This window comes from Nuphar pumila, chromosome 1 (assembly GCF_984573655.1).
Source record: "Nuphar pumila chromosome 1, dmNupPumi1.hap1.1, whole genome shotgun sequence".
In the NCBI taxonomy this organism is placed as follows: Eukaryota; Viridiplantae; Streptophyta; class Magnoliopsida; order Nymphaeales; family Nymphaeaceae; genus Nuphar; species Nuphar pumila.
In genome coordinates this window covers 29,212,760-29,231,409 of record NC_143249.1, presented here as the reverse complement: position 1 = coordinate 29,231,409, position 18,650 = coordinate 29,212,760, and the positions used below count along the sequence as shown (strand labels likewise).

Sequence of the window (18,650 nt, the reverse complement as noted above, 5' to 3'; positions counted from 1 at the left end):
TCCATACAGGAAATCTTGAATCATCATAAATTAAGATTAAAAGATTCGGATCATTTGGGCAGATCCGGATAACTTAGGTGGATCCATAATCGTATTGGATCATGGATCCATATCACACTAGCACCCACTATGCATGGTTCAAATAAAAAAATTTCGGATCCTTGGATCCAGATAACCTAGGGTTGGACCCAAACCGTAAATGGGTTGCGGGTCACGGGTAGGGAGATCCAAACTCAGAGAGAAAAAAATGAATGGATCACGTTAAAAACAATACACGTTAAAGTAAAAAAAAAACGACATGCATTAAAAATGATGCACGTTAAAAAAAAGAAGTTAAAAGATGAAGTGGGGGGCGTGAAAGTCCCCTTTCACGCAGAAAAGGGGGGGGGGGGGGGGGGGGGGGGGGGGGGGGCGGGGGGAAGATCCCCATGACCCCTCTCCTCTTCCCCTGACCCCCTCTCTCACATTTCTTAAAACCCCTTCTCCTTCTCCCTCTCGTTATCTCTCCCTTTCTCGTTACTTCTTTCTCTCTCCCTTGCACGGTTCAGAAAAAGGGGGGGGGGGTCACGGGATCACGACAGCAATAGGAGAAATCGAGAAAAAGGTGATTTCTACTCCGCGTTCTGATTAATGTTCGAGGGTGTAGTGCTATGTGGTTTTCAATGCTCATCTGAATGGGTTTCTTCATTTTAACAAACATCTGAATGTGCCCTACGTTTTTCTGCTTTTCTTTTGATATTCATCTGAATGGGTTTCTGCATTTTAACAAGCATCCGAATGTGCCCTACGTTTTCTATTTTTCTTTTGATATTCATCTGAATGTGTTCCCTCATTTTTATCAGACATCTAAATGTGCTTTGCATTTTCTGTAGTTTTAATAGATAGTTGAAGGTGCTCTACGTTTGCTGCATTTTCAATATACATCTGGATGGGTATTGCGTTTATGCATTTTTTGATACACGTTTGAATGTATTTTGCATTTCCAATATGCATCTGATAGAGCTACGCTTTCATTATACATCGGAAAAAAAATCTTCGAAGTTCGGGTTAAATTTGGGGTCGTTATAGTTTTGGTATTAGCGCCTTGGAACAATAATTTATGAATCATGGTCATAGAACAACCCGTCAAGCGCTCTGTGAGTATATTTCATCTATGTTATTTGGGTATTCTTTTAAAGTATATATATGTAAATATACTTGGTAATAATTATAGAAATACTATAATTCGTAGATTGTAAAACGTGTGTTATGATGAAATGATTACTAGATATATTATCGAGCCAATACAAGTGTGAGCGCTGCCAATGAATGGCAGGAGCAAAGGGGTTTTATTATTGAAGCCCTCAATGACCTAGCTCAAGCAAGGAATACGCAACTGCGCAATCAGAATAAGCTAGCGGCGGCCGTCAGCGTGGGTCATAATGCTGACACAGTGACATACGAGAAATTTTTCAAGCTTGACCCACCAACTTTTTTTGGGATGGCTGAAAGTTGGATCGAAGAAACCGAGTGAACCTTTCATGTTCTTCTAGTACCGAAGGATAGGCAGATGAACTTCAGCACTTATCGTCTAAAGGGCGACACAAGGAAATGGTGGGATACAACTCGGGCAGTCAATTTTGTCAGAATGGATCCTATTCCTTGGGAAGTCTTTCGGGAGGCATTCCTGGTGACATACTTTCCCCAACATGCTCGTGACCGGAAACAACAGGAGTTTTTGGAGTTGACCCAAGGGAGTATGAACCTGATGGATTATACCACCATGTTCCGAAATTTGGAAAGGTATTGCCCTAACTTGTTCGCGAATTACAAGGCAAGAGAGACCAAGTATGTTCGTGGGCTCAAAGACGGTCTGAGATACTGGGTGATGACCAGTCGACCTTGCACGATGCCATAGAAGTGGCTACCACGTTGAATGAATAGTGGGAAAGGTCCAAGAATGATCAAAACAGACCTTCTGGTAAGAGTCGAGCCAACAAGTAGCAATATCAGGGTAGTAAGAGGCATCAACCACCACCAAAGAAGCAAAAGCAACACGGAAAAGATCGTCCCCAACGGAACCAAAATCAAAATCATGTGCCATAAATGCAACCGATTCTACAACGGGCAACCCTGCCCTAGAGATATTGGTGCATGTCTTTAGTGTGACAAGATGAGTCATTATATCCGTCAGTGTCACAAAAAGATGACAGGCATGCAAAAGCGGAATGCCGGATGAGGGCAGCCACAACAACAACCACCTCAACAGCAACAACATCAACAACAAAACGTCTAGAAGAGGGTGCCAGGACGCGTGTATGTCACCACTGCTGAGAATCTGGAGAAAGGTAACTTGGTGTAAGGTACGATGTTTGTTGATGGTAATGTTGCACTTATTCTTTTTTATTGTAGTGCCACACATTCTTTTATATCCGTAGACTTTGCTAAACAATTGGGTATGAGCATTGAACTATTGAAGCATGTATTAGATGTATATAATCCTGTCGGATATAACTCCATTTGTGTAAATTATATACCGGATATAGAAATATTATTAGACGGGCAGAAATTACATGTTGACCTCATCCTACTCGATATGACTGAGTATGATGTTATATTGGGTATGAATTGGTTATATGAATATCATGCCAACGTTCTGTACCGTCAAGGGAAAGTGGTGCTATCCCGACCTGGATTGCCGAAAATGGAGTTCAAACTCTCAAGACTTGCTGTGAAGGACCAGGTGATATCGACATTGAAGGCTCAGAAATATATGCGACAAGGATGCAAGGCTTTTCTAATTAATGTATCCTTAATTGAACCAAAGGTCACATCAATAGATGAACTTGAGGTAGTTCGTGATTTTTCGGAGGTGTTTTCGGAAGAACTGCCTGGACTGCCTCCACAACGTGAGGTAAACTTTCATATCGAGTTGGTGCCCAGGACGACGTCAATCTCTAAGGCACCTTATCGTATGACACTAGTGGAATTTGAGGAGCTAAAGAAACAATTATAGGAGTAAATGAAACGAGGCTTCATTCGATCAAGTGTATCACCGTGGGGCGCACCAGTCCTCTTTGTGAAGAAGGAAGGGTCTATGAGATTATGCATAGATTACCGGATGCTAAATCAAGCAACTGTTAAAAACAAGGATCCACTGCCTCGTACTGAAGACTTGTTCGATCAGTTACAAAAGGTTAAGTTATTCTTAAAAATCGACTTTAGAACTGGGTATCACCAACTCAGAATTAAGGACGATGATATTCTAAAGACAACCTTCCGAACAAGATACGAACATTACGAGTTTATAGTAATGTCGTTCAGACTCACGAATGCTCTCGCTGCATTTATGGTTTTGATGAATTGGATATTCAAACCATACTTGGATACTTTTGTGATCATTTTCATTAACGATATCCTGATATATTCAAAGAACATAGAGCAACATCAGAGCCATCTGAGAATTGTTTTGGAGACTCTTAAGGAACATCAGTTGTTCGCTAAATTCTCCAAATATGAGTTCTGGCTTGAGAAGGTCATGTTCTTACGCCACATGATTTCGAAAGATGAAGTATCGGTAGACCCAACTAAGGTAACAACTTTTTCATAGTTATGTCAAGAAATAATATATAATTTGGATAATAAACAATAAGAGAACCGTGCTAATTGGTGTTAAATCTATAGGTGGAGGCTGTGTTGAATTGGGAACAATCGAAAAATATTGGACATCAGGAGTTTTTTTTGGTTTGGCAGGTTATTACCGAAGGTTCATTCAGGATTTTTCACGGATCGCCTTGCCTATGACCAAACTCCTTAGAAAGAGAGTCAAATTTGAATGGACTAATAAGTGTGAGGAAAGCTCCCAAACCCTGAAGAAGAGACTTACAACCGCTCTCGTCTTGACCTTGTCATCTGGTCAAGGTGGTTTTGTGGTGTATTCAGATGCATCAAGTACAAGGTTGGGATGCGTCTTATTGCAAAATTGTAAAGCGATAGCGTTTTATGCCTGGAAGATCAACTATGGAAGCTATACATCTTCTTAGACAACTTATTGAAAGATATAGAGAGAGGAACAAAGATTTGCATATGGTTTTTATTGATTTAGAGAAGGCATGCGATAGAGTACCTAGGGACGTTCTCTGGTGGACAATGATGAAGAAAGGTGTTTCTCTCAAGTACATTAGTATAATTAAAGATATGTATGAAGGAGTAGTAACCAATGTCCGCACTTGTGGAGGGGTGTCAACCAATTTTCCGATAACGGTTGGGTTACATCAAGGATCTGCTTTAAGCCCTTTCCTATTTGCGATAGTGATGGATGAGCTTACGAGATCAATTCAAGAAAATGTACCGTGGTGTATGTTGTTTGCTGATGATATTGTTTTGATTGATGAGTCTAGAGCTGGGGTTAATGCTAAGTTAGAATTATGGAGACAGACATTGGAAGCTAGAGGTTTTAAGTTGAGTAAGAGTAAGACTGAATATATGGAATGTCGGTTTAGTAAGCAACGAAGTAGTGATGGGAGTGTAGTGAAGCTTGGTGAGCAAGATATACCGGTGAATGATTATTTCAAATATTTGGGATCCATCATTCAAAAGTATGGAGAAATTGATGGAGATGTAAATCATAGGATAAAGGTTGGGTGGATGAAATGGAAAAGTGCTACTGGAGTGTTGTGCGATCGTAGAATGCCATTGCGGTTGAAGGGAAAGTTTTATAGGACGACTATTAGACCCGCTTTACTATATGGTACGGAATGTTGGGCTGCCAAGAGACATCATATTCAAAAAATGAGTGTAGCTGAGATGCGGATGCTTAGATGGATGTGTGGAAATACAATAAAAGATAAGATTCGGAACGAAGAGATACGTAAGAAGGTAGGTGTTGCACCCATTGAAAATAAGATGCGAGAGAATCGTTTACGGTGGTTTGGACATATTCGGCGAAGGCCTAATGATGCTCCAGTTAGAAGGTTGGAGAAATGGGAAAATATATTAGTTAAAAGAGGTCGGGGTAGGCCTAGGAAGACTTGGATGGAGATGATAGGAAAGGATATGAATGCTTTGAACCTCACCGAGGACATGGCGTTGGATAGAAATGATTGGAGGAAAAGGATTCATGTGGAAGACCCAAAATGAATTTCTTTTTTGGTTCATATCGCTGACCCCAATTGTTTTGGGATGAAGGCGTAGTTGTTGTTGTTGTTGTTGATAGCGTATGCATCCCGCCAACTGAAGATCTACGAGCGAAACTATTCGACTCATGATTTGGAATTAGCAGCCGTAGTGTTCGCTCTGAAGATATGACGACATTACCTATACGGAGAACAGTTCGAGGTATTTACAGATCATAAAAGTCTTAAATATTTGTTCTCGCAGAAAGAGTTGAATATGTGACAACGGTGTTGGTTGAAATTTATAAAGGACTGTGACTTTACTATTTTCTTTCACTCGAAAAAAGCAAACATCGTAGTAGATTCTCTTAGTCGTAAGGTGGACGACACTTTGGCCAGTTTGATGGAAAATGGATAGAAGTTAGTGGAAGAGTTTACTAACTAGAAGACATTTGAAGACGAACTTAGAACCATCAAGCTATCCAGTTTATCTGCTCGCTTTGAGATTCTTACAAAAATTATTATGGGCCAGAAGGAGGATCTCCAATATGAGAAACCTAAGTCCCTTGTTCAACAAGAAGATTCCTCGTTCACACTCAAGGAAGATGACAATATCTGGATGCAAAAGCGGCTTTGGGTCCCTAGCGACCTTAAGTTAAGGGAAGAACTATTGAGTGAAGCACATAAGTCCAAGTATATCGTACACGCGGGAAGTATAAAAATGTTTAAAGACTTACAACGAGGGTATTCGTGGAATGAAATAAAGCGAGAGGTTGCAAGGTACGATAAGTAATTAGAATTTTAGCCCTTATTTTTGGTGAGTCCAGTACTTTCATGACTCAATATAATTTTAGTATTGGCTTGCATTTGCCAGTTATGTCTCAAAGTGCTTGACTTATCAGCAAGTCAAGATCAAGTATCAGAAACCTGGAGGAATGTTGCAACAGATGGAGATTCCATAATGGAAACGGGAGGAAATCAGCATGAATTTCGTAGTGGGTTTGCACAAAAGTCGAAGACAATATGACACCATATGGGTAATAGTGGACAAACTTACCAAATCGGCTCACTTCTTACTCACGGATCAATCAATCTCTAGAGAGTTTTGCAAATTTATACATCAGAGAGATTGTTCGGTTGCAGAGAGTACCAGTCTCGATCATAACTGATCGGGATCCACGATTTACTTCTCGGTTTTTGGGGCAGTTACAATAGGCTTTGAGTACAAAGGTAAAGCTGAGTACCGCTTTTCATCCCCAAACCGATGGGCAATCCGAGCGGACCATACAGACTCTGGAAGATATGTTGCGAGCCTGTATGCTAGATTGAAAAGGCGAATGGGACAAGCATGTTGTATTGGTTGAATTTGCTTACAATAACAGTTATCATGCGAACATCGACATAGCTCCTTTCGAGGCTCTATATGGACGACCCTGCGGATCACCCGTGTATTGGAACAAAGTTGATGAGCGATCTATGGAATCACCAATCGTGCTACAACACTATACCCAACAGGTCCAGATGATAAGAGATAGATTGCGGACAACTCAGAGCCGATAAAAAAGCTATGCAGACCAAGTGCGCAGGGAACTCACATTCGAAGTGGAAGATCAGGTCTTTGTGAAGGTGTCACCAACCAAAAGTGTTTTTCGATTTGGCAAGAAAGGAAAACCGAGTCCCAGATATGTGGGTTCATTCGATATTTTGGAGCGTGTTGGTGAAACAACCTATAGAGTATTTCTACCCTCTCAGTATGCACAAATCCATAACATATTCCATGTGTCTATGTTGAGGAAATATATCCACGATCCATCCTATGTGATTCAATACGAGGATGTGGATATACGGGAAGACCTAACTGTTGAAGAAAAACTAGTAGAAATTTTGGAATGAAGTAAACGAGTGCTAAGATCCAAGACTATTCCTCTTGTCAAGGTTGGATGGCAGCAGTATGGTATCGATGAAAGTACATGGGAACCTGCGGCTAGTATAAGAGAAAAGTGTCCCAGTCTTTTCGAGTAGTCCTCGAATGAGAATTTCGAGGATGAAATTCTTTTTAGGGGAAAATGATTAACACTTATAAATTTTATCGGCTAAATAAACTTAAAATTTCATGTTCAGAGGTTGGTACGAGGATATTCTTATAGTTTTATTTTAGTCTTATTTGGATCTTGGATATCCTGTTCGGATCTTCGATATCGGATCCCTAATATCCTATTCGAATCCTCGATATTGGATCCCAAACATCTTAATTGGATATCTAATAGTAGATTTCAGTTAATGGTTCAGATCCTTGATATCGGATCCAAAGCATATTATGTAGATCCGTGAATTTTAAATGGGATCTTAAATAGGAAAAATCTTATATTGAATCCATAGCGTTGTATTTGGATCCGTAATAGTCTACTAGATGTTTGGATCCATATTAACTTATTCGGATATTTGGACATTGGAAAGTTCGATGTTTTAATGTGGATTTCACATCAAAATCATTTGGATCCAATTAAAATTGTATTTTTGGGATCCATAGTAAATTGTTTGGATCCATACCGAAAATCTCGAATCATCATAAATTAAGACTAAAAGATTCGGATCATTTGGGCAGATCCGGATAACTTAGGTGGATCCATAATTGTATTGGATCATGGATCCATATCACACTAGCACCCACTATGCATGGTCCAAATAAAAAAAAATTGGATCCTTGGATCCGGATAGCTTAGGGTTGGACCCAAACCATAAATGGGTCGCAGGTCACTGGTGTGAGAGATCCAAACTCGTAGAGAAAAAAAATGAATGGATCATGTTAAAGACAATACACGTTAAAGTAAAAAAAAATTGACATGCGTTAAAAATGGTGCACGTGAAAAAAAAGTGGGTGGGTGGGGGGGGGGGTGAAAAGAAGTCGTTATTTGGGTTTCAGATCCAAGTCAGGTCTGCACAGAACCAGACCCGACTTCTGTACCGGATCGGGTTAAGATCCAAACATAGAATATGTTGTAATTCTATTTTGTATTAGAGGGTATTTTTGTACCCTAAATTTCTGTATTAGTTAAATACTCATAACCTAATACAATGAAACACGCTGAACCATTTTTTGACGTGTTTTTTTGCAGCCTCTTCTTCCTATATCGTGTTTCTTCCTTCTTGCACAGGTGAGCCTGGAGAGCATCATTTTTAAAATGGTATCAGAGCGGTGTTAAAGTTGGGCCTGGGATTGTTTTCCAGAAGGCATGTCCAAAGAGATGATCTGAGTTTTTCAAGTCAAGAAAAAATATTTGCGTCTTCTCCCTCATTTCTTTTCTCTTTTCAGTTCTGGTAAGGACGTTAATATCTCCTCTTTCTCTTCTTCAGATTTGATTCCTTTATCTCTAAAAGCTCAGAATCTGTTAATCGTTTAAAAAAAAAAGGGGGTTGCCGCCTATCTGTTAATCGTTCCAGATCAGCTCTCTGTAGTTCCAGATCGTCATTTTTTTTTTGGTTTCTCGACGTGAAGAGATGCCGATCAGTTCTCTGTAGTCGATCTGCATACTCGCTGAAACTAATGTTTGTGTTATTCTAGTGTGCATAATCTTTTATCTTGAACTATTCATATTTTTGTTTGGGTTTCAGCATGTCTTCCTTTTTATTTAATCTGGAACCTTTTCACGTTGATATTCAATCTTCTATTGTCGATCTGAATATTCTACTCTTTGAAATTAATATTTATGCTGTTTCGGTCTGCAATATCTTCTATTTTGAAGTATTCATATTCTTGTTTCACGTTACTTTTACTTAATCTGGAACTGATTCTATGTTGACATTCAGTTTTGATCAGTTTTCTTTCTGATCGTACCCAAATATAATATATCTGTCCAAAAAAAAAAGGGGACAGAATATTAGACTCACGTTAAAAAAAATTTTGGTCCAGAAAATTTCCTTCTTTTCGTTTCACAATCCTTCAAATGGACTCATCTTTCCCACAGTCAGGCCTTTCCTCTAATTTTCTTAGCCAATTGGTTTCTGAAAAGCTGAATAATTCTAACTTCTTGACCAGGAAAAGACAAATTGGTCCTTTTATAAGGAGCCAGGATCTCTCTGGTCATCTGGATGGATCAATCACAACCCCTCCATAGTTCACTTCGCAGGAAAAGAAGGACGATAAAGGGGCACAATCTATTGTTCTTCTAAAAAACCCAGATTATGTTGCTTGGGTGAAAAGAGATCAAGCATTAGTGGCATGCATCACCTCAACACTCTCGCAAGTTCTTGTAGCCATTCTCGATGATTGTTCAGCAAAAGAGCTATGAGACAAGCTAGTTCAGACATATTCACAGATCTCTGAAGTGAGAATCATGTTTCTTAAGCGAGAATTTCAAATGTTGAAGAAAGATTCGATGTCTATTATGGAGTACTTGAATAAAATGAAAGGCATCACAGATCAGCTGGCAATTGTGGGATGTCTCGTCAGTGATAAAGACAAGGTGCAACAGACCTTGAGTGGATTGGGGTCGGATTATCATGTTCTGGTAACATCCTTGTTGTGTCTCCCAGAACTTCCAAAATTTGAAGATCTTCGTGCGAAGCTCCTGCAGTATGAAATGACCCTGAAAGGATTTTCTGAGGACACCCATGTTCATTCAGGAACTCAAGATGTGCTAGCCAAAGGACTGACTTATGTTAGAGGTAGATGAGGAAATTCTTTTCGAGGAAGGGGAGGACAAGGGAGAAATGCTTTTGGGGGTCATGGACTACTTCCAACGCCTAATATACAGGGACAAAGGACCATTCCTACTTGCTTTTTATGCAATAAAAAAGAGCATATTAAAGCAAATTATTGGTTTAACCCTCAAAATAAGGGAAAAACCACACGAATAGAGGCTAAGTGGGATGGAGAAGTAAAGGAGTTGCTGTTGGCAGCTTTGGCAGGCTTGAATATGAAACAAAATGTTAAAGACATTTGGTACGTCGACTCTAGAGCAACGACCCACGTCTCGGGTGATGCGGGTAAGCTCTTGAATCTAACTCCTTATGTTGGTAAGAATAGCATAGTCACAGGAGATGGTTCCCATCACTCCATCTCACATATTGGAAACGCCATTATACCCATGTCCAAGTCTTCTCTTAATCTTTCAAATATTATTTATGCTCCCAATATTCATAAGAACATTGTTTCTGTCTCAAAACTTGTTGATGATGTTAATGCCTCAGTTGAATTTACTCCCTCTTGTGTTTATGTCAAAGATCTTCGCACGAGGTAGACATTCGTTGAGGGAAAGAGACGAGGCAACATGTACATCTTTCAAGAAGATCCCTCTTCCTCAGTTCATTCTGCCTGTTCATCCTTGAAGCCTCATCAACATTCATCTTTTGTTGCTTCTGAATATGTGTTTTCCATTTCTGAATGTAATAAGCCAACCCTTTGGCATAGTCGTTTGGGTTATTGTGGTCGTCATTTTATTGAAAAACTTGTCTTGAATAATTTCATTCCTAAGTCCAGTTTGAGTCTAGAAGCAAGTGATCTAAAGTGTCCTAGTTGTCATTTACGTAAGAGTCATGTTTTGCCTTTCAATTCAATTAATAAGAGAGCTTCAAGGCCTTTTGATGTCATATGTTCTGATGTCTGGGGTCTTGCCTCAATTGCTTCTGTTTTTGGTAGTAAGTATTACCTTATTTTCATCGATAATTATTCACGCTATACTTGGATATTTTTCATAAAACACAAAACAAAAGTTTTTTGGATTGTTTCAAAACTTTCATTCTTTTGTCAGGAATCATTTCTCTACTAACATTCTCAGTTTCCAATGTGATGGAGGAGGTGAATTCTCTTCTAGTGATTTTGTTAGTTTCCTTCAACATAATGGAATAAAGAGAAGAGTGTCTTGCCCACATACACCTCAACAAAATGAGATTGCTGAGAGAAAGCATCAACATATTATTGAGAGTGCAATGAGCATGATGCACGAGAGTAATGTCCCTATCACCCTATGGACAAAAGCTTTTTACTCCACAGTTCATGTGATAAATCGACTGCCCATGACCATCTTAGAAAATAGACCACTTTTCTCGCTATTTGGCATACATCCCGACTATCATGAATTATATGTGTTTGGATCTGTTTGCTATGTTCATGTTGACAGCTCATTGAGACATAAGTTTCAAGACAAAGCTTTAAAGTGCAGGTTTGTGGGATATACTGATGACTACAAGGGGTATAGGTGCTATGATCCATTGAGCAAACGTCAAAATATCGAGAAATGTCATTTTTGACGAGATGAATTTTGACAATCAGCCTGCTAATCCAAGTTTCCATGTTGCTAATCCAAGTCCCAGTGTTGAAGTATACTATCCATGGTTAAATTCAGAACTTTTTTCCAATACTAGGGATGATTGTTCTACAGATTGCAGTCAGAAAGAGATATGTGAGGAACTAAGTCACAGGGCTTCGGCAAAACAGGTGCCGCACCCGCGTCGACGCGACGCAACGTGACGCGGGTGCACGTGCGACACCGGGTGCGGTCAACACGACCCTGAGTGCGATCAACGCACCCGTACCCAGGGTCATTTTCGTACACTTTTCGGCGTTAAAAAAAAATCCCCGATGAAAAGGAGGATTAGGGCATTTTTTTTTGCCCTAATCTCTCCTCTCCTCTCTCGCTCAACTCGATCTCTCTCCTACCGACGCCCCAATGCTACCTCCTAGGCTCCTCTCCTTTTGCAGGTACGTACCCTCTCTCGCTCTCTACTTGTGTCGGCAGGGGAAGGACCGAGCCCCCCCCCCTGTGCCCTCTCGCTCTCTTGTTGGGTCGGCAGGGGAGGGGCTGAGCCCCTCCTGCTCCCTCTGTTTTTGGCAGGGGAGGGGCCGAGCCCCCCCTCTCGCTCTCTTGTTGGGTCGGCAGGGGAAGGGCTGAGCCCCCCTTGCTCCCTCTGTTTTCGGCAGGGGAGGGGCTGAGCCCCTCCCTGTTTTTGGCAGGGGAGGGGCCGAGCCCCCCACCCTACTCCCTTTGATTTCAGGGGAGGGGCCGAGCCCCCCCTCGCTCTCTTGTTGGGTCGGCAGGGGAGGGGCTGAGCCCCCCCTGCTCCCTCTGTTTTCAGCAGAGGAGGGGGTCGAGCCCCCGTCCCTGCTCCCTCTTATTTCAGGGGAGGGGCTGAGTCCCTCCTTGTTTTTGGCAGGGGAGGGGCAGATCCCCCTTCCTTGCTCCTGATTTTATATATATTTTTATATCAAGATAATGTTTGTATAATTGATTTGAAATTTTGAATGTATTTTTTTGTGTTTTCAGGATAAAAATGACGGATAAAGGGAAAGGACTTGCGTCATCCTCATCCCAACATGTGAGTTCTGCTGCTAGTTTTGTTGATAGTTGCAGTGAGATTGATGATGTGGGGCCACTATGAGTACATGCAGATAAACTTGCAAAAACTGGAGAAAGAGGTGGTAGAAACAAGAGATTTCGATGCAAGCTCTGCGAAAGAGATTTTGTTGGGTCTTACACAAGAGTGAATGCTCATTTGTTGAAGATACCAGAACATGATATTTCAGCTTGCAGAAAAGTTGACGAGGCAATGCCAAAACAATACAAGAAGAATATGAGAAGAGAAAGGCAATGGTCAATTCTTGTGCAGTTAGTGTGCCATTTGGAAGCCACCAAGAAGATGCTGAAAAGAAAAGAAAAGTCAATGTAGGAGGTAGAGGAACGATACAAGCATCATTCAATACATATGAAAGAGAAGAATTAGATAAAAAAGTTGAGAGATATTTTTATTCTGGTTCACTCCCATTTAATGCGGCTAGAAATCCTTATTAGAAGGATTTGGTAACATCCTTGGCAAATTGTAATTTGAGTGCCTATGTGCCTTCAAGTTCAGAAAAAATATGAACCACACTTCTTGCAGAAGAGAGGGCAAACGTGGAGAGGTTGGTGGATATTAAAAAATATTCATGGGAGCAAAATGGAGTTTCTATTGTGTCTGATGGATGGACAAATATTCAAAGGCGTCCATTAATCAATTTTATTGCGTGTTCGCTCAGTGGCCCAATATTCTTGAAAGCAGTTGATGTATCTGGGGAATATAAAAATGCAGAGTATTTGAAGGGATTGTTTATAGAAGTGATAAAAGAAGTGAGTGATCGAAAAGTGGTACAAATTATTACAAACAACGCTCGATTTTGTAAAAGTGCAACGTTGAGTTTGGAGAGTGAGTACCCTCATATTTTTTGGATTCCCTGTGTAGCAAACAACTTAAATCTAGCCCTAAAGAGCATTTGCAACCCCAAAGAAGAAGAAAATTCAAAAGCATATGCTTTATGTTCATGGATTGAAGATTTAGAAAAAAATGTCAAAAGCATTAGGAATTTTGTTGTTAACCACCATCGTGCTAATGCTATATTTAATAGGCATTCTGATTTGAAATTGTTGAAGGTCGCTGAAACACGTTTTGCGTCCATCATTGTGATGGTGAAGAGGATTAAAAGAGTGAAGAATGCTTTAATTAACATGGTGACTGATGAAAATTGGACATTCTATCGTGCTGATGATGATATCAAGGCTCAAGAAATTAAAAAATTCATTCTTGATGATGAGTTTTGGGATAGAGTGATATACTTCCTTCAATTTACACAACCTATTTGGGAAATGTTAAGAGAAGTTGATAAGGATGAGCCCATGCTTCACAGAGTTTATGAAATGGGGGATAATATGATTGAAAAAATACAAGCTATAGTTTTCAAGCATGAAGAAAAAAATCCTGTATTGGATGATTCAGATTTTTTTAATCATATTCATTCAATTTTAGTCAGAAGATGGGATAAGAGCAACACTCATTTGCATTGCATGACACATTCTCTTAATCCAAAATATTATGCAAATAAGTGGCGGGCTGGTGGTATTGTTCGTGTCCCTCCAAATTTAAACCCAGAGTTATCAATACATAGAAATATGTGTATGACAAGACTTTTTCCAGAAGCATATCTTCTACATCAAGTCACACAAGAGTTTGAAAAATTTTCATCTTCGAGATTATATGGACCGACATTATTCGCGAGAGAAGAGGATAATATAGATTCTATCACATGGTGGTCAACATTTGGATCAGAAATATCTCTTCTCCAACGTCTTGCATTAAGATTGCTATCACAGTCTGTTAATTCATCTTGTTGTGAAAGAAATTGGAGCACATATTCTCAAATCCACAACATTAAGAGAAACAAACTCACCAGCAAGTGTGCAGAGGATTTAGTATATGTTCATTCAAATCTTCAATTACTTTCGCGAAGCAATGATGAATATATGTACTAATTCTCTCTTAGTTATTTGATTATTTCTTAGTTTTTTATTTAAATATACTTGTATTGTATTTAACATTTTCAAATTGGGTTTGTAACACAGACAAGGAACATCCAAATTTTGGAATGTAAACCCAAAAGAGTGTGACTTTGAGGGAGAGCATGATTTCAACATAACAAACATGAATTTAGCTGAGCCCAGTATTCCTTCTAATGATGCATTTGATGTTGAAGAAGAAAATTATTAAGATCAATTACTTCATCAGGATATACTTTGGTATGTAATTTAATTCTTTTCTGCTTTACTTATTTGATTGATATTTAGGTTGATTTATGTAATTGCTTTACTTATTTGATTGATATTTAGGTTGATATATTGCATGAATGATGATTGCTGAATGATATTATGACAATGTTAACTGTTAAATGTTAACCATTAAAACTTCAAAATTATATATATATATATATATATATATATATATAGAGAGAGAGAGAGAGAGATATTTTACATTTTTGCCCTTGTCGCACCACCACACCCTAGGTTTTTGAAAGTGCCGCAACCCCGCACCTGCACCCACACCCATGTGACATAGGTGAGGAACCAGCAGATGCATCCCAACCAGAAGAGGTTACCACACAAAACTTGGAGCCAGTAAGGTATAAGGGTATTGTCTACACCCGGCGAGAGAAAGAGCCCTCATCCATTCCCTGCACAGATATTGGTTCTTCTACTTCCACTCCACAGATGTTGGACATCAGAAGATCCACCCGAATCCGACATTCGCTTGACAAGTGGGTAAGCTATAAAAATTTCTCCTTGGATTTTCAACTGTTCCTAACGTCCATAAATAAAGAGGATGTGCCTCTCACATTTTATCAAGCTGCAAGTTCTAGAAGATGGATCGAAGTGATGAACGAAGAAATGAAAGCATTGCTTGAATGTGATACATGGGAAGTTGTGCCTAGACCACTAAATAGAAATGTGGTTGGGTCGAAGTGGGTGTACAAGATAAAATATAAACCAGATGGGAGCATTGAAAGGTATAAAGCTAGACTTGTCTTATTCACACAAGAACATGGAAAAGACTTTGATGAAACTTTCAGCCCTGATGTTAAGATGGGGACCATTCGTATTGTGTTGAGTCTAGCCATTTAACATGGATGGACGTTGAGCCAGCTAGATGTTAAAATGCCTTTTTGCATGGGGACCTAAAAGAGGAAGTTTATATGGAACAACCCACTGGGTATGCAGAACAAGATGCCAATCAGTCAATCAGGTATCCTAATTTATGCATGAACCTCATACACCGCACATGGAGGCTGTTAAGCGAATACTACGGTATCTAAAGGGTACAATTGTTGATGGGCTGGTGTACAGGAAAAGTGAAAATCAAGATGGCCGTGAAATCATTATTTATGTTGATGCTGATTGGGCGGGTGATCCAGATGAACGACAATCAATATCTGGTTATTGTGGCTTCATTAGATCGAACATGGTCTCTTGGAGTAGCAGAAAGCAAAAGGCGATTGCTAGGTCGAGTACAACAGTTGAATACAGGTCGATGGCTGCTGCCACTGCTGAGGCTACATGGATAAGACATCTCCTAACAGAGATGGGAGAATCGATTACTCGATCACTTCTGTTGCGTGATAATCAAAGTGCCATCAATATGTCCTTTAATCTTATCTATTATAGTCGAGCAAAGCATATTGAGATAGATCAACACTTTGTCAGGAAAAAGGTTGAAGAAAAGGAGATTGAGCCTATGTTTGTGCGAACTGAAGAGCAAATTGCGGATATTTTCACCAAAGGGCTGACAAAGGACCGATTCTGGATGCTGAAAGGCAAGTTGTTCATGGTCCAAGACCATGCACAACTTGAGGGAGGCTGAAAAGAAGTCGTTATTTGGGTTTTGGATCCAAGTCGGGTCTTCACAGAACCAGACCCGACTTTTGTATCGGATCGGGTTAAGATCCAAACATAGAATATGTTGTAATTCTATTTTGTATCAGAGGGTATTTTTGTACCCTAAATTTCTGTATTAGTTAAATACTCATAACCTAATACAATGAAACACGCTGAACCATTTTTTGACGTGTTTTTCTGCAGCCTCTTCTTCCTATATCATGTTTCTTCCTTCTTGCACAGGTGAGCGTGGAGAGCATCATTTTTAACGGTGGGGGGGGGGGGTGTCGTGAAAGCCCCCTTTCACGCAGAAAAGGGAGAAGGGGGGGGGGGAACTGATCCCCACGACCCCTCTCCTCTTCCCCACGTTCTTCCCCCGACCCCCCTCTCTCACATTTCTTAAAACCCCTTTCTCCTTCTCCCTCTCGTTATCTCTCTTTCTCGTTACTTCTCTCTCTCCCTTGTACGGTTTAGAAAAAAAAGGGGGGTTTCACGAGATCACGGCAGCAGGAGGAGGAGAAATCGCGAAAAGGATAGGATTTCTACTCCGTGTTCTGTTTAATGTTCGAGGGTGTGGTGCTCTGCGGTTTTCAATACTCATCTGAATGGGTTTCTGCATTTTAACAGACATCTGAATGTGCCTTACATTTTCTGTTTTTCTTTTGATATTCATATGAATGGGTTTCTGCATTTTAACAGACATTTGAACAGACATCTCAATGTGCCCTAGGTTTTCTGTTTTTCTTTTGATATTCATCTGAATATGTTCCTGCATTTTTAACAGACATCCGAATGTGCTTTGCATTTTATGCAGTTTTAATAGATATTTGAAGGTGCTCTGCGTTTGCTGCATTTTCAATATACATCTGGATGGGTGTTGCGTTTATGTATTTTTCGATACACGTTTGAATGTATTTTGCATTTCCAATATACATCTGATAGAGCTACGTTTTCATTATACATAAAAAAAAATATAATAATAAAGATAAACAAAGATTTGTAACCTGCGCACCTTGCTACGAGACATCTTTCTTTTTTTTAGGATGATTCTATGCCAAATCTATTCCTGTACGACTATTGCGTATTTTATGAAAGGGGTTCTGCGTGTTTACATTTGTTAAAGGTTTCATACGCTAACTTCAATGCCAAAAATAAATGTCTGTGATTTTACATTAGTTTGTTTCTCTGCGTTAAGATCCATGACAAACATCGATTACTACTTAATTTTCTGAAAAAGGGTTTGCACGTTTGCATTGTTAAAAATTTTCTGTGTTAACTTCAACGACAGAAATAGCTCTGTTTTTTTTTATAATAGTTTGTTTTCTTTTTGTTCCATGACAAAAAAAAAATTGATTGCTGCATGGTTATAACAGACATTTTCTGCCTTACGTTCGTTATTATTTTTTCTGTGTGTGTTAAATAATCAAAATCAATATCTGCGTGTTACAATAGTTGTATTTCCTGTGTAGGTCCAATAATGGAAAATTAGTGTCGGCGGGTTCACATTAGTTAAATTTCTGTGTAAAATTTTAAGACAGAAATTGAGGACTGCGTATTTGCATCCGAATATTCTTGTGTCATGTTCCATGACAAAATCCGCGTGGCATCTTCATTTTCTGTATAATTTCAATAATTGAAATAGTGGCTGTGTATTTTCCTCTAATTTTTTTTTAAAGTCTTATAAGATGTCCAGCACTATGCCAATGGTCAAATCCTATTGTAAATGCTTTAATACAAGTGACAGAGTTTATGTACCCTGCTCATATAAAATGTTAATAGAGTATTTCTGTATGAGTGACAATGGAATTATGCCACATGCAATGACTGCTATTATAAAGTTTTACAACTATAATCATGTTAATGATTATTAAGTCTAACAACTCTAACCTACCGTGGATACTCACGACATGAGCTCTTAATCAATCTTGCGGTTCAGGTGAACCATTGTGTATATGTAAGCACGGGTTAGAGCCTCATTTGTATTTTAGAGGTAAATGTGGTATTAATTTGATGCGGGCACAAGAGTTGTCAAACAAGGGATCATAAACAAAAGGATTTAAAGGTTCTGCCTTTGCACCTAAAGTCTTATAAAGTTAGGTTTAAAGGTATCGGGGCACTTGTGCTCGTCCGGTTTAAAGGTACCAGAGCACACTGAGTAGTTTTGCACAAATAAATTGACATCTGACAACCTACCTACCTAAGGTGGAAATATTTGGGAACATGCTACTACAGTAGTATGATTCGTTATGTGTTAGTACCTGTAATAGTGAGTTATGGGGTTCAAATCATATAAAAACCTTGAGAAGTCAGAAAATAAAAAAATTTATAAGATAAGCAAACCACTCATACTCGGGCTTACCATTGAGACGGTAGGTGGTACACAACT

General features: G+C 39.4%; 1 long non-coding RNA gene across 2 annotated transcripts in view; it reads left to right on the top strand.

Moving 5' to 3' along the window:
- Positions 1-434: 434 nt before the first annotated feature.
- LOC149848532 (uncharacterized) overlaps positions 435-18,650 on the top strand; it is a 32,915-nt gene continuing 14,699 nt past the window's right edge. For both annotated transcript variants that reach the window (XR_016430214.1, XR_016430215.1), the window contains exon 1: positions 435-604. This is a non-coding gene — a long non-coding RNA (uncharacterized LOC149848532). The remainder of the gene's footprint in view (positions 605-18,650) is intronic.